We start from the raw sequence: 17,422 nt of genomic DNA on the forward strand, positions 1-17,422 counted from the left end.
TAGAGGAAAGAGATTACTTCATTTCCCATTTTAATTATCAGCTGGAAAGGGGGTTTTTTACTCTTTCAAGTGAAGGCTGCTTATGAATAAATGTTCCAAAAATAAATATCAATATACACAGATATGTTTTCACTTTTCTGTATATACAGTATCTCTGGAAGGATGCCATGAAAACTGGTAACACTAGTCGAGTGGCAGAGAAAGGGGGAGGTGGGGAAGAGAAGAGATGAGGGGGAGGGTGGTAGGAGCCAGGAGCCAGGAGCCGTGAACTGGTGGTGGGAAGAAGGGTGGCAGGAACACTTTATTTCATCAGTTGCAAATTGAATTTCTAACCAACTCTAAAAAGTTGATATCATCTTTCCATTTACCCTCTTAACACTTGTGCAGGAAATTTGCAACAGTACCAATAATAAAATTTATTGAGAGTTAATGATGTGCCAGGCACTCTGTAAAGTACCTGAAATAAGTTCTATCATTGCTCTTCCCAACGACCTATATGGTAGGTGCTGTCCCCTTTCCATAGATCCATAGATCCAAACCACACACACTGATCAGAAGTAGACATACTGGGGGTGTCCTTCTAAGAAAGCCCCAAGTTACACAATCTTGGGACTACATTTGCAATAAGTATTAATCAGTGGAATCTTGGTATGATTTCATATTCCAAAACAAACACTGAGGTGCTGAAGAGTCTCCCACAAACAAATCATATGGTTCAGGTAAGAGTATGAGTCTCTGTCCTGGGGAAAAAAGACTCTGCAGAACTGAGAAAGTACAGATCTTGCTCTTAAAGACAGACTCTTTGCCTTTATGTAAAATTATTTTCAAAAGTTTCATGCTGACCTTTTACAGACACTCCCTCTACTGTTCTTATATAATATTAGTTAGAGGATTATCATTCTATCAAGTTATAACTATTTACCTAGTCACTCACATGAGTCTTATGCTTTGTTCAAATTGGCCAAGGAAAGATTTGTGAAGTCTCTAAACTTTTAAGAGCTTATTCATAGCCCCCTACTCACAAATGCTGCCTTATGGGAAATGGATTTTGTCCCCTTTTCACTGGAGCTTGTTCACCAACATAAGGCAACCAGTCTCCATTCCCATCCATTCCTTCTATGCCTTTCTGTTTCCTGTATTAATTTATTTTAAAAAGAAAGAAGAAACGAATGGAACTCTTCTTTTTCTGTTTGGAGGAATTAACACTCTAAGACCAGTTTCTTTAAGTCATGAATAATTTTTCAGCTTATTCTATAATATGTTGAGTTTTAAGAGATCAAAGCTTCTGTGGTAGAAATGGAAATGATTTATCTGAAAATTCCCATTATGCTGTTGTTAAACCCACACGACTTCTGAGTGCTTACTATCCAGCCTACTAAATATTTTGGCACAGGTCAGTCTAAATAATTTTCATTTCCATAGGACTTATGAAATTGTTTTGTCATTTCTTGTTGGTAAAGTAATAATGCTATGGAGTCACCACCATCCTTCTTCACTGAATTTAATATGAAATGGATAGAGAATCATCCTGTTAAGTTTTATGTTGTGAGGACCAAAGGGACTTAGAAAAGAAAATCAAGACAAAGGTTTATGTATAGCATATAGAAGTTCAGCTGCTCGCACTAACTTCACTCCAGAGTATGTTACAGCCTGTAGAAAATACATCCGGTGCCAATGCAGCAATATACAGGATTTGCATTTCTATCACTCCGTATAGAGGTAAAATAGCCACAGGCTTTCAAAAGTTACACTAGTAAAAAGTATGCAACAGTCTAACAATGAACAATGGATGTTTTAGGGGCCAAACTACACTATCATCAATATAGGATTTTCTCTGATACACACACACACACACACACACACACACACACGAGCATGTTTGCAGCATTAATGGTACTCTAACTTTATTTTGAGTCATTTGCTTCTTAGAGCTGATGAGACAGGATGTCAGGGAAGGATATCTGCTACAAGATGTTAAAATATAAAATAGTGTAGAAAGTCAGACAATTACAGCCATTTGTAGATCTTCTGACTTCCAATGTTTTTCTTGTGAATTCTTAACTTCCTTTACTAAGAAGTAAAGAAAACTATCAAGTTTAGTGTACTTTGTTGGATCAAACCAGAAATCTCTGACCTCTGTTGAGAAATCAACAAATGTGGGCAGCCTGGGTGGGGATAGGGGTGGGGGGCTCAGTGGTTTAGCGTCGCCTTCAGCCCAGGGCATCATCCTGGAGACCCGGGATCGAGTCCTATGTCAGGCTTCCTGTATGGAGCCTGCTTCTCCCTCTGCCTGTGTCTCTGCCTGTGTCTCTCTCTCTCTCTCTCTCTCCCTCTTCCCCTCTCTCTCTCCCTCTGTGTCTCTCATGAATAAATAAATAAAATCTTAAAAATAAAAAAGAGGGCAGCCCCAGTGGCTCAGCGGTTTAGCGCCTCCTTCCGCCCAGGGCGCGATCCTGGAGTCCGGGGATCGAGTCCCACGTCGGGCTCCCGGCATGGAGCCTGCTTCTCCCTCTGCCTGTGTCTCTGCCTCTCTCTCTGTGTGTCTCTCATGAATAAATAAATAAAATCAAAAATAAAATAAAATAAATAAAATAATAAAAAGAGAAATCAACAAATGAGAGGCAAGGTTATATGTTGACAAAGCAGCTGGAACATTAGTTGTCTACACCGACTAGCTTGTCCACTGATGTGGCTTCGTTGTAAGAAGCTGGCAATCCACTGATTCATGAGTTAGCTCAAATCTACCTCAATCCCAGTTTAGCTTTATCTTCATTTCATATCAAATCCTACTTTAGTGGATGGAACTGGAGGATATTACGCTGAGTGAAAGAAGTCCATCAGAGAAGGACAATCATATGGTTTCACTCATATGTGGAATACAAGAAATAGTGAAAGGGATTATAGGGGAAAGGAGGGGCACTGAGTGGGGAAACATTAGAGAGGAAGACAAACCATGAGAGACTCCTAACTGGGAAATACAGGGTTGCAGAACGGGAGGTGAGTTGGGGGATGGGGTAATGGGTGACAGGCACTGAGGAGGGCACTGATGGGATGAGCACGGGGTGCTATACTGTATGCTGGCCAATTGAATTTAAATTTAAAAAATGTAAAAAAAATCCTACTTTCTTTTTTTACTGAAATATAGTTGACATACAATGCTACATTAGTTTCAGGTGTACACACAGAGATTTCACAACTCTGTACATTATGCTACCCTTACAAGTGTAGCTACCGTCTGTCACCATACAGGGTTCTTAGGATACCACTCACTATATCCCCTGTGCTGTATCTTTCATCCTCATGACTTATTCATTCCATAACTGGAAACCTGTACCTCCCACTACATCCTTCACCCACTTTGCCCATCACCGCCCCCCCCCCCCCGCCCCCAACACCCCCCTCCCCCCCCCCCCCGCCCCGGCAACCAGCTATTTGTTCTCTCTGTTCATAGGTCTGATTCTGCTTTTTATTTGTTTATTCATTTGTTTTGTCAAACACCACATTTTAATACTTTGTTAGGGGTGAGGGTACAACTCAAAATTAGATCAAATTAATACATACTCGTTGAGATTTTATTTTATTTTTTAAATATTTTATTTATTTATTCATGACAGACAGAGAGAGAGGCAGAGACAGGCAGAGGGAGAAGCAGGCTCCACCCAGGGAGCCCGACGTGGGACTCGATCCCAGGTTTCCAGGATCATGTCCAGGGCTGCAGGCGGTGCTAAACCGCTGCGTCACTGGGGCTGCCCTCATTGAGATTTTAAAACCAAATGAAATTAATAGATATCTTTGTGCTTAATAAGATAAGGCTAAAAAAAATAAATTAAGGCTTGAATTAGCTGATAAGAAATCAGTTAGCCAGGTGCAGGAACCCTCACGATAATAATGATGTTTAGAGCTCTTAGTGGTACTATGTTAAAGACTGTTCTGAGTATTCTACATGTATTACTTCAGGAATCCTTACCATAACCCTGTGAGTTAGAGATTATCATCATTAACAATTTACAAAAGGAGGAAATCCAGGCACAAAGAGTGGAAATAAACTTGCTAAAATCAACTCAGCTAGCAAGTGGCAGAGCTAAGATTTGAACCCTGGTGGTTTAGCTCCTGCCCTAGTACTGCCTCTCATGTGATTTAGGATTAATATAACAGAGTGAAAAACCAGGCCACGGTGGACACCATCGTAGTCTATGACCTCTATCCTCACCAAAGGCCAACTGGAATTATTAAGCAGTCTCTGGGTTCCTTGACCTTGAATTAACCTAAGACAAGATACTTGAGGCAGAGACAGCTAGCTGTCCTCCAACATCCATGGGTTTCTTCTTTCTTTAATAATAAAGGCACCTCAGAGTTTTAGCTGGACACACGGCTCCATAACAAAACAGTCAGTCTAACTAACGGGTAGCTATAGCCATGTGAGCAAGCTCTGGACAAGAGGATGAGCAGAAGTGGTGTGCACAGCCTCCAGATCTCGCCCTTAAAAGGGGATCATGCCCTTGACTTCCTTCTTGCTTCCCTGCTATTTATGATATGGATGGGATGGTGGGCACTGGAGCTGTCATATTGGACCATGAGATGGAAACCGTGTGCCAAGGACGGCAGAACAAGATAGAAAGCAAGAGCCTGAGCACCCTGATGCCACACAGTAACCCCGCACTGATTCTGCTCTGGCTGCTACATTAAGAGAAAGATAAACTTCTACTGGTTTTAAGCTACTGTTATTTGGCCTTTTTACAGGCAAAACTTTATCCTAACAAATACACATAATGTCTTGGATCATTTAAAGTATGTTCAGCTAGTTTATGGTGTGTACGACTCTCAAACTGTTTCCTGAGATTTTAATGATAATTCATGAACAAGATCCTGTCATGTTTAATGCTTGTTTTTCATACTACTGATCTACTGAAATAGTGTCAAAATTGACCAGTTGTTTATTATGGAACAAGTGCAAGTGTTAATAGAGCTATTAAATAACCAAACTGTCATTTAGAAACATTAAAATTTTTCTAGAAATACATGTTTTACACACAGTTGAAGTGGTATCATTTAATTTGTATATCTGCTCAATGAGCTTAAGCTTTCAACATGCCCTTTGTACACATCTGCTAACTCCTAAGGCAGAGTTTCTACCTCAGCCCTATTGATATTTTGGGCCAGATAATTCTTTGTTATAGAGTCTGTTCCACACATGGTAGGATGTTTAGTAGCATCGCTGGCTTCTACCAAACAGATGCCGGTGGCATCTCTCCCCTTAGTCATGACAATGAAAAAAAATATCATAGACTCTGCTAGCTGTCCTCTGGGAGGCAAAATCACCCCGAGTTAAGAACCCTACATTTCATGTATCGCAGGTGGCAGCTTTTGGGAAAGCAGAGATTGTGACTATTTAAATTCTAGCAGGGATCCAGACAGGTAGATCCTTAATATACTTTTTCATGAGAGTGGTGCCCTGGTGATTACCAGGGGCAAGGAGCATGAGCTGATTATTATTTTTCAAATTAAGTTTACCAAGCATTCAATAAGAAAATTCACAGGGTAGTCAAAAAGTCAGAGGCATAATTCCAAGCACATTTAACTATTAGTCCAACTTCCTCGATCCAAGGTTAAGATGGAAATAATTATGTGAAGTAAAAAAAATAATAACCCTCTGGATGAAGAGAATTCTTTTATAGAAACTCTAATAACAGTTGAAAATCTGACCCTTCAGAATTGAGAGCATTGCCCTATTCAGCTTCCAGTTTCTTTTAGCCTCTATATGTTGCGAGCACCGTATTTTCACATATTTGGATATTATGTATATGTAATAAGTGAGAATGATTTGCAGGTATTGTCAAACATGTAAGCTTTTTTAGCCCTACCAGTCAAGTTTTTCTACCTTGATACCTCTCAGAATACTTAGCATTGAATCTATTTTGGCGAATGGAACTTTGCTAAGTTCCATGGGATCTACTCATTCAAAGCGAATAATAGCTTCAAAAATCTCTTTCCCATGAGAAAGTGGGGGAAGAAATGTACTCTGAACTGATACATCAGGCCTGTCACCTGTGGAATTCTGGGGGTGAGGTGAGGGAAAAGCTGTCACCTTGAATTTCTTTTGGATCACTACACTCATCAGGAAGGTCCCTAGCACCTTTGGCATAATTGCTGATTGTCAGGGTGTGGGAAGCCCATCAATTTGATGTTCATTTTCATCAACAAAGCAGAAGTAATGCCCCAAGGGTGGGATGAAAATGACATTATGTTTTAATTGAAAGAATTCTCTCTTTTGCTGATTTCTGGAGTGGGTGGAATCCAAGACCTATCTTCTTTTCTCTTTCAGTATTACATATGCTTTTAAAATCTTAGCTCATTACTGCAATCCATCATTTCTGGCAAACAAAAACTTCCATTAATTCAATCTGAGCATTTTACCCTTCATGGAGGTTGGGAGTGGGGGGTGGAAGTGGCAGGAGCGGTGATCTGCTATTCATAGGAAGAGATTATTTCCAATAATGGAAATTAAAGGCAACACACTGGGGAGAGGGGGTTAATTATCCCTTATCTAACACATGAATGAGAAGGAAGGCTGGGCATTGTCATAGCTACCTATATCCAAGGTATAAAACCAGACTAGTTTCAGGTACTAAGGACCCTAATAGTTCAATTAATGACAGAACTTTAAACATTTCTTCTATCATTTTCCTTCCACTTAAGTCCACTTTGACATTACTTTGAGATTTTGAAAAGCCATTCAGAAACATTTGTTCTTCAATGAAATTCACTCAAATGTAAAATCATTACTTTCTCTTTCTTACCTAGATACAAAGCCAAATATTACCAGACCACACTGGGAAAGGGTTTGATTTCTTTTGTTTTGTTTGTTTTTAGTACAGCAGGGCACAGCTTCAAATTAACTGCAAATTCTGATTCTGGAGTGATTATTTCACTACAATTATTTCACTACAATTATTTCAATACAAATGGGAATTCGGATCCACAAGGTGTTTGGCACAAACCAGCCTGCTGAGTCAAAACCAAAGATGGTAGTTCTGGGATTTGCCAGAAGGGAACTCAAAGGTGAGAGAAGACTCTAGGTATCCTTATAGCCCAGTGATGTCTGAATGTCCAGTTGTGACCCACTGGCAGATCGTGAAATGACCTTAGTGAGTGGGTCTCAACCAGTATAGAGAAATGGTGAAATAAAATTGGATAGATTAGAAAATGTTACATATGGTACATATGTAAAGATTGTTTGATTTATTAACCAACCAATCTCTCTCTGTATATTTTATATTGTCATTTAGCACATAGAAACACACACTCATGTATAAACATGAAATTTACTCTGGGCTTTTGTCAAAAAAGCTTGAAAGATATACCATCTCAGTACATCATTCCACTTACTTTATTATGATAAAGTCTCTTAAGAGTCCAACTCTATCAAAACTGGTACATAAAAAAACAAATATCCTTTTCCTAGTGCAGACTTACAGGTCTTTCTTCCAGAAATTTCTTTAATCCTGCCTACCTCGGCAATTTAAAAAAAAAAAAAAAAAAAAAAGTGAGCCCAAGCTTGTTACCACCTGCAAGAGGGTAAGAAAATCACTTCTTTGCTAGGAAACAGTGTATCAGAATCACTTCCTAGTTCTCAGTTGCACAAACCAAGAGTCATGTTGGAATCCAGCTGTTTGCAAAAGGATTTGGAAAGTGTTATGGATGTAATCTGAGAGGAGTTAATATCATCTCTAGAATGCTGACCACAAAATCTGACCTGTGAGGCGTCTTCTCTGCCTTCCTTCTGAGCAGAGAGTTTTTTCCAATTCATCAAAGGATTCCTTATGAATCAGTGTATATGACTCCCCAAGACTCTAAGAATGTAATAGAGTCAGCGGTATCATTTAGCTTGAGCCAGTAATGATTTCCCAAAGGTCTAACTGCAGGTTTATCCCAGTTCCCCAATAAAACAAAAATGACTTCAATGCATTCAGTGTGCTAAGCACACAGGAACATCCTGGTTGGGTTATTTATGCAAACAACAACAAAAAAAATCCACTTTCTCAAAATGGTTGCAGTTATCCTTAAATTCATTTCTTTTTATTATGACTTGTTCTAATATATGGCGTGTTACCCTGAAGAAGGGCCACCATTGCGAGGGTACAACTAGTTGACTAAAACTTCCATTTTTTAGCTATAAAATCTTTTAGGTAGAAATTTCTGTTTAAAATTGCAAAGCCCTTTTAGAGATTTTTGACCAGTGTGCTCTCGTTTGGAACAAGGAAATGCACATGCACACACACAAATGAAAATGGACCTCACTGGACTACCAACTGGTAAAGGTTTGTCTCTACACCCTCTTCCCTTGCTCCAGTGAATTTTGAAGCTTGCTTGCATCGTCCTGGAGGAAACTGCAATTCATACTTACTCTCTAGCCCCATATTAAGTAGTCAACCTCATAGCTTGCCAGCAAGGAGTGGACTGTTTATTTTATCATTGAAACATATTATCTCACTCCCTATCTCAGCAAACTGTCTCTGAATGGGTTGGCTGAAAAATGGTATGGCAGTAGGTCTAGACTAGAGAATCACCTATTCTATTCTGATGGCAAACAAAACAAAACAAAACTCCCAAAACCACTTTAAAATGTAGTGGCTGAAAAATATTTTTGTATAACCAAATCTTGAAAAATCTATGAAGAAGCTACATTTCCTCAGATATTATGGATAATAAAATATTTTTTATTTTTATTTTTTAAGGATTTTATTTGAGAGAGAGGGTGAGCAAGAGAAAGCACAAGCAAGGGGGAGCAGCAGAGGCAGAAGTAGAAGCAGACTCCCAGCCGAGCAGGGAGCCTGTTGCAAGGCTCCATCCCAGGACCCTGGGATCACGACCTGAGCTGAAAGTAGATGCTTAACTGACTAAGCCACCCAGGTGCCCCAACAAAATATTTTTTAAAAAGGGATTTCAACATCTGAGGTGATAGGTGAGATGTGGCATATATGCCAAAAGGTTGTCTTGAAACTGCATGCCTCAGTGATGGTGGTAGTGATCTTACTTAGTAATAAGGTTTTTGATAATTTAGTAGTTGGTGGTCTTTCTAAGAATGGAAGACAAAGAAATTCCTTATGCAATACTATTTCCACGAATGGGGCAGAGGCGAATCCCCCACTGCAAAAGATTCATACTATGGTGCTAGCAAATATGAGTTCTTCTGATCGTCAGTAATGCATGTATATAACAAATATTTAGGAATTCTGTTGTAAATAATGAATTTGTTTGTCTACACAATATAATTGGGTATAACATTTGTAAAATGCCATCATTAGTGGTTTTAGGATTGTAAATCTCATCTTCATTGCCAGAACTGGCAAAACGAACATATACAATAGCCTCTAGGCACACTTTGTAAGCATCTGTTAGAGTAATTTGCAGTTTTATTGGTGAATTCACAGTTCCCTGACATAGCTCTTTACAAATAATACTGGAGCAATTCTTATGTGAAGCTAAAGTCACCTTTCTTATGAAGGCATTCTCTTTTCTACAATGAATTCTAAATAATGAATTTGTCTTGTTTTAAAAAATTTCTGATTTCAAATTCTGTAACTTTCTGAGCCTTTTTATTAGGTCGAGTTTTGCAGCCTTTTTCCAATAAATATTCAGTTAAATATCTAGATAGCCATTTTTAAATAATTGAGAAAGAACATCAAAATGTCAACCAAACATAATAGAAATCTAATCTCTTTTAAAATAACTTAATAGTAAGAAAGATTAAATGAGGCAAATACCAGGCAACACTTACTATCAATAATTAATTATTAAAAGGATATGCACAGATTCTACCCACTATAAAAATAATACTCAGCAAATTAAATTAACTCTCTTTGCCTCTCTTATCTTTCTGTAGGGCCTCTCTGTTTCCACTAAGCCCTTCAGGGGACTTTATTTGGGCTTTAAAGATTAAACAAGAAAGAGTCGGATTAACTCTTTAAAATGGAAGTGAGATTATGCCATTTCTCTGCTCTAAACATTCCACTGGTTCCTGGCATACTTGCACTAACAGCCCAAGTCCCCGCTATTCACCATGAAGCCCTCCCTATAAGCCGTTCTCCTTTATTTCCCTCCAGCCTTGCTTCTCCTCTGGCTGTCACTTCTCCTGCCAAATTCGCCCTCCCCTCAGGCCTTCAGGTTACTGCCCCCTTTACCCTGAACACTCTACCCCACTTGGTGTATGGTGCGACAAGACTTGCTCCCACGCTTGCTGCAGGTCTCTGCTAGACACCTTAGGGAGAGCTTTCTCCACCACCGCACCCCCTGCCCACCTTGCTTAGTTTTCCTATGGTGTTATTATATATTACATATAAATATATATAACATGTTTTTAGGGATGTTATTATATATGTGTGTGTGTACATAATTATATACACTCTGTGTAATTATTTGCTTATTGTTTACTTCTCTCCCTTAAGTGTATACCCCATAAGGACAGAGACTTCGTTTTGTTCACTGCTGGTCCTCAAGACCAAAAAGTACCTGGTATATAATAGCAGCTTCTTAACTATTTGTTGGATGAGTGAATGAACTTTCTTTTCATCCCACTGGTACATACCTCTCACCATGGCTTCTCACACTGTTTACCGGATATTTAATGATACTCAGATCCTTTTATTTTTATTACATTATTGTTGTTATTATTTTTTAAGTGGTGCTCCACACCTAGAGTGGAGCCCATTGTGGGGCTTGAACTCATGACCCTGAGATCAAGACTGAGCTGAGATCAAATAGTCGGACCCTTAACTGATTGAGCCACCCAGGCGCCCCTAACTCAAATCCTTTTATACATCATCCTCATTTCATAACATCTCGTTGTCCCTCAACCCTGATGGAACAGAATGCAAGCCAACAGAAGGGGAGGGTCAGTGTACCTGTCTGTAGCCACTGAGAGTATCCTTGTAATTGACTAAAAAGATATAATAGAAATGTGAATGCTCATTGTTGTTGTTTTGGTAGAACTCCTGAAAATCTCCTCCAGAGCAGCTATCATGTTATTAATAATGCCTAAATGAATGACATTTATGAGGCCAGCAGTGTGATGCAATTCTCCAGTGAAGTGTTCCCTGAAACACTATTTCCACGGCCAAGTTAAATAAGATAGTGTGCAGTTCTGCTCCAACAGTGGGTGCCCTAAGGTAAATTTAATTCATTAATCTTCCTTGTAAGGTTCAAAATAAGTAACCATCCTGAAGCTCTAACTGGTCCTCAAGTGAGCTGAGTAAGTACCCAAACCAAAATATATATTTAAATGAATGTGGTCATATACGAATTTCACATGAGGGCTCCAGCTCTTTGTTAGTAACTTGCAGGATATTTAACAGAATATTTTAGAAATGACTCTGCCAATATTTGTCATTGTAACACAAGACGTTTAGGAGCCTTCAACAAGACTCATCTTGGGTGTGACCATAATTATTAGAGTATAACTTAAAGCACGGTGAACCTTCTCTCTGCTCCTTAACACCTTACTCCCTCTAATAAATTAGTTTTCTTTCTTTATAAAAGTGTTCCATGGTGATGATAGAAAATGAGAAGAACAGACAAGTGGAAAAAAAATAAAAAGGAACACAACCACAGATCCATCACCACTCAAAGACAACTGCTATGAACATTTTGGTGAACTTTCATTTTTATTCCTTTTTCATGTCCAAATGCCTTTTTAAAAAAAAAAACATTAATTACTATGAAAGGCATGTAATTCAAGGCAAGTCTTAGTATGACACCAGTGATGATATTTTTAAAATACCACATTTTCGAGTGATAAAAGTAACAGTTGGGAGATAGACCGGAGTGCTTTAAAAATTAACATTTTTCATAAAAATGAAAACCAATTTGGCCAAAAATAGTGTCAAAAATAACTTTCACATACCGAAAGCATGCCTACATGTTAAAAGCATTTGCAAGAGTACACATTTTTTTTTTCTGAGTAAAATTTTCCCCTGCTATTCTTTTGGCATGTACCTACACAGTACATACAAAATTAGTGAGCAAGAAAATAATTGGTATGAGTCATTTTGCCTGAAAGACAAAATACTTACCTAAAATCCATATAACCAATTAATTCCTGCTGCCATCCTCTAGCAAAAACTGACAGCCAGAGTTTGGACTTAATCTTTTTCTGTAAATCATTCTCCCTTTGGGCTGTCTGACTCCCTAAATTATTCTGTTTCCCCAGCCTTTTTCTCATTTCTATAATACAGCTGATTTCCCAGATAACCTCACCACTGCCTTTCCCGGGACCCACCCATTCATGAATCTTTCAAACCAAAGTCCCTGAGCCTAATTCCATTCAAGTTAAAAGAGAAGCAACCGATTGAGTGACTCATTCCTGGATACTTTAGGCAGGAATTAGATTCTGCAGATGGATGAGTCATTTTGACTGGAAAGCCTGGATGGGAAAAAGTACCCAAGGGTGCGTGTAACAGAGGATGGGGAAATCGTGAAGGTAGTAGGTGCCAATAAACACAAGGCATTGAAACAGTATGCCTTACTTAGTCTGAGGTGCTTTTGATATCCTAAGATGGGTTCTACTTCCAAACACCACTTACAAGCTTTTTTTCCCTTACATTTTCAACTCTTCTAGCTTAAAATATTTCCATTCATATTTGTTGCTTTTAGGTAAAAGTCTAACATTTTTGCTGGGGTTGCATTTTAATGTGGTTCTGCAGAAGCTGATCTCCTTGTCCAAAGCTCCACATCCTTATGACAGAAACTTCCAGAAAGATCTGGTGTCAGGCATTCAGCACCAGAACATACAAGATAATCTCTCCTTGTTCAAAATGAAGGTAGCTTGTTGATGTTTTCTGATTATAAAAATAATATATGTTTATTGTAAAATAGAAGTCCATAAAATACAAGTAAAAATCACTTGAAATCCTAAGTAGACAGAAACAGCAATTAATATTTCTACATTTATCCTTCCTGAGTTTTATATACTATGGGATCATACCATTCAAGGGGATTTGTAACCTGCCTTATATTCTCATGAACTGTACAAAACAGTCACTTCACTGGCTTCCAGCTGAGGTTGCTCACTGAAGGAAGGTGGCTGAGAATCACTGCTTTGTCTATTATTTTTAGTAGTGCACTTAATTTACAGATTATTCATTAAGGTTCTAAGTCATATGTGTAAACAACAGATTCTAAAAAAGTGATTTTAACACACACTTCACTTTCTTTAATTTATAGAAGTTATAAAAGTAATGCAAATTAATGGTAAAAACAATAGAACAAAGGATATAAACTGAAAAATAAACGAATACCTCTCCCTTAATATCCCTCTCCACCCAACCCCAGTCCTTTTCACTCCTTGGTGGTAGTCACTGTTAACAGTCTATTGGTTGAGAAATTATCAATGCACATGCAAGCATATTATGTGCACATAAATGCATCACTTCTTTTTTTCTTTTTTAAAAACATAAATGGGATCATGTTACACCTGCTTTATGTAACCAGTTTCTTTTTCTGTTTGTTTTTTCAATCTAACATTATCTCTTGAACATCTTTTTAAATAAAATTCCTACAGATTTCCTTCATTCTTTTTTTAGATCCCTTCATCCTTTTTTTTTTAATGGCTGTGAAGTTTTCCATGCAATGTCCCATGGCTCATTTCATCCACTCCCTACCTATGGACATTGAATCTGTTTCAAATCTCTATGCTGCAAAGCACATCTCTGTCCGTATACCTTACATCTTGTCCATATACTGTAGTGTTACTTATTCAAGTCTATTTGTTGATTAAATTCCTAGAATGCGACATCAGGTTCCAAGCTCACAAAGTAACATGGACCATCAAATTTCTCTGAAACTGTGAGAACACATTTCTTATTTACGTGTTTAATAGAGTTCTCAATGAAGTCTTGCCTTCTGTGAGCCCCACAATGGCTCACAGTAGAAAAAAAGGGAACCAAAGGTTTGAGATGAGATAGGATGCAGAGGCACTAAGAGAGGAGGGAGCTGAGGGCAAGAATGGCTGTGCATGTGAGTTCATTCCAGCTCTAGGAAGGCCAACTCCATGGTCTTTCGAAGAGGCGAAGAGGCGAGGAGAGGGTTATAAGACCAGAGAGCTCTGCAGCCTGAGAGCTGTAGAAAACAGCTTCTCTCTTCATGTGTAAGAAGCAATGGAAGAAGTGTCAAAAGATTTGTGGAACGTGTTTCCCAGCAAGAGGAAAAAGCCATGTATAATTTTTTAATGATTTGAAAGGGGTGGGGGATGTTTTCATTTCCAGGGAGATTCAGGCCTGAATTCAAATCTGTCTCACACAAAATTTCTCTTTAGTATTTATGAGAGACTCCTATGTGAACTCTTGCCCTATTTGGATCAAAATATAACACTGTCCTTAAATTAAAATAATTTACATTAAAAGAGAAACTCGTTTGATAAAGCAGCTGGCTCGCAGATGGGAAAAACATTCTGTATGAAATAATTCCAGGCTTTTTAATATGAGATTAATGACATAGGGAATTTTATGCCTGGTAAGTTTATTATTACAGGTGAAAATCAGTGTAATAATAACAGTAATTCAGCTACTGGCCTTTCACATCAAACCATCTAAACTCTTCTTGTACTTCCATTTCCACTCTCTGACTTCAAAAATGCTGCCCTATAGTTTCTTTGGTGGTTGAAAGTTAGATCTATATCTAAGGTGAAAAAAAATGAATGCAACAGCACAGAAATCTTTCTCTTGTCAAGCTAAACCATTTAATTCTAAAAAAGAGAGTTACATCATGGTAGTGTGCTACTCACATTAGATAGAGAGACCAACTATATTTGGAAAGGGTTTTACTGCACATCTTATATTTATAAAGGGATCCATTTTTATCTGTAGTCAAAACCAGATCTGTGTTATAATCAAAGCCTTATCAGATCTCTCCTTCGAACATTTAATACTAGTTCTTACAAACAGCATGGTTTTTCAACAATATGTTTTTGTCCTATGATTTGATGGGCAACTATATTAGGTGCTAGCTTCTGGGAGATAGAATGATTAACAAGACTGTTTATGCCCATCAAAGAGCTTGCAGTTAATCAAGAAGGTGATGAGTAAACAGGGAATTCTGAATATCCAAGGATATCAAAGAAAGTGGTGGCTAATCCAGTTTTGGAGTGGCAGGGAATGATTTCCAAAGAAAAGAGACTCTTAAAAAAAAAAAATCCAAAAAACCCAAACCAACAGGTAGTGTCCAGGAGAGTGTGTGTGCAAAAGTTAGGCTTTCTCCAGAGGGGAATGGAAGCCAACAGGGCTGAGAGTGACATGATGAGATCCACTTTCTAGAAAGAGCATGACTGCAGAATGGAGAGAAGGGACTGGTGGGGGTGACCCTGGACAAAGCAAGATCAATCAGAGGCTGCTATAATCCAGAGGACCAATGCTGGAGACTTGAATGAAGTTATTGGTGGTTGGGACTGAAAGAGAAGAATGCATTTAGGAGAGAGCTGTGGGGGAGAATCCACTCCGGGGGAAAAGTAACTGAGCAGAAGTGGAAGGAGAGGAAGAGGTAATCATGAGAGACAGGCCGCTAATACATCATCATCAATGATGGCCGTTACCGCTTCAATGCCTGCCTTTCCACTGCCAGCACCTGCATATGTTTCCAAGGGCTCCTCTGGTCCCTGAAGCCTGCTCTGTCCTCCTGTGTAGGAGGCCAGAGTACTGGGGAGTTGACTCTTGAGAGTAGGTTTGACTGATGGATGACTGACCACATAAATATCCTGGCTCTCTGACCTCCCGGGGAGGAAAGCTGAGGTGGGCACCCTCCAGTGCTTCCCAGAAGTTAACTCTAATTGTCCATAGAAGGTGACCTGTGCGATGACATTCCCTTTACTAACTGCCTTCCTTTCGTTGGCTCTCTTCCCTATTCCTCTCCCAGGGCTTCCTGTATCACTTGCTAGAAAACAACACTTGAATCTTTGTCTCAGGATCTGCTTCTAAGGAAACCCAAACACATGGTGTCCAACCTTCAGGTTTGTGTCATGGTGGGTGACGATGATGATGCTATCCACCAAGAAAGAAAACTGCAGGATAGAGAGGAGGGCTTTAATCAATTAACAAACCAATAAACTGATTAATTATTTTTGGAAGGGTCAGGGGAAATGTTATGCTTAGTCTGGGACCCGTTGAGTTGGAAGAGCGTGAGGGACTTCTGCACGGGATATCACAATTGAACTCTAGCAGATGGTACAGGGAACCAAATATCATTAAGCAAATTCAACTACCCATACTTTTGTGCCTCTAGTTGACTTTTCTTTTCTGGATGATACGTGGACAACAGAAATGATAAGTACTTGGAAATGGAAAGATGCTTCATGAGGGAGAACTGCCAAAAAATGAAGCCCGACTGTCATTCCTGTAACGACATCAAGAAAGGGTTGGGGTGTGATGTGGGGGTGTCCTTCTTATCATGGAGAAGCATTCATTTGGCCTACATATGGAATACAGAATGGCTTTGTTTCAATGAAAATACGTGGTCTAGTTTGCACTGACTGTTTTTTCTACCGGGGTTACTGGAGGGCAGCGGCTGCGCTGCAAAGAAATAAACACAAAGTAGAAATTGCATGAAATGAGAATATGTATTTTTGATATAGCAAAGGAATGGAAGAACATATTGTAGATACAGAAAAGGCCTTGCAGATTGAATTAGCCGGTCCCAAACAGAAGCCAGAGGTTACTACATTCCAATTTTTAAACAAATACTCTTCATCATCCATTACACATTCTTGAGAATTTGGCCTTTTATTCATTCTTGAGGCACCTCAATAGTCTTTGCAAAGTAAAAATCATGGCTACAAGGCACAGCCGAGGCCTTATAAATAGTGTGCAGAAAATTTTATGTGAGCACATACACATCTGCTGTGCTCTCAGGAACACACTCGGCTAGGGCCAAAGTGGCCACGGCCCCCAGGGCTTTTGGCTGTTACATTCCCCACAAAGAACAAACATGAAAGTGTTGATGATTATCTTCAGTACCAAGTGATTCAACCCCTGTGCCATGTGGGCAGAGATAAAGAGGCTTAGCCAAACAACCACAGTTGTTTTTCTTTTCTCCCCCTGTCTTCGTGGCTCTTGATAGATAGCTCAAGTGAGGCATCCAAACTGGGTACAAATTTCTCCTTGGCAAAGCTTACCACCCTTAAAAAACCGTGGGCCTACACTTTAGTGTGTGAACCCCACAAATGCTGGTCTGCAGAGACCCCATTAGTTGTAGTTTTGAGAAGGGCTAACTGTGATACAAAGTTGACAGTGCCTGATGCAAACACTTTTCTCTACAAGGAGTTTTGAATGGAGTCCATAGCTCTCTTTTGAAATTTGCCCACGTTCTAAGACCAAACTAGGCTGGTGAGGGACAGACGGGGCTAGTTGTGAGCACATCTCTTTTAGCCTCAAATAACATT

General features: G+C 39.1%; 1 protein-coding gene and 1 non-coding gene across 9 annotated transcripts in view; one reads left to right on the forward strand and one right to left on the reverse strand.

The window, feature by feature from the left end:
• Nucleotides 1-17,422, forward strand: part of LOC112654370 (uncharacterized) — a 100,216-nt gene that overhangs the window by 78,868 nt on the left and 3,926 nt on the right. The window contains exons 11-13 of the transcript XR_007402295.1: nt 10,987-11,165; nt 12,649-12,815; nt 15,901-15,994. This is a non-coding gene — a transcript (uncharacterized LOC112654370). The remainder of the gene's footprint in view (nt 1-10,986; nt 11,166-12,648; nt 12,816-15,900; nt 15,995-17,422) is intronic.
• The window catches only part of ZNF827 (zinc finger protein 827), a 166,937-nt gene that overhangs the window by 31,972 nt on the left and 117,543 nt on the right, over nt 1-17,422 (reverse strand). The gene's annotated exons all lie outside the window — the stretch shown is intronic.

The sequence above is a fragment of the Canis lupus genome, chromosome 15, assembly GCF_003254725.2.
Source record: "Canis lupus dingo isolate Sandy chromosome 15, ASM325472v2, whole genome shotgun sequence".
NCBI classification, from domain to species: domain Eukaryota; kingdom Metazoa; phylum Chordata; class Mammalia; order Carnivora; family Canidae; genus Canis; species Canis lupus.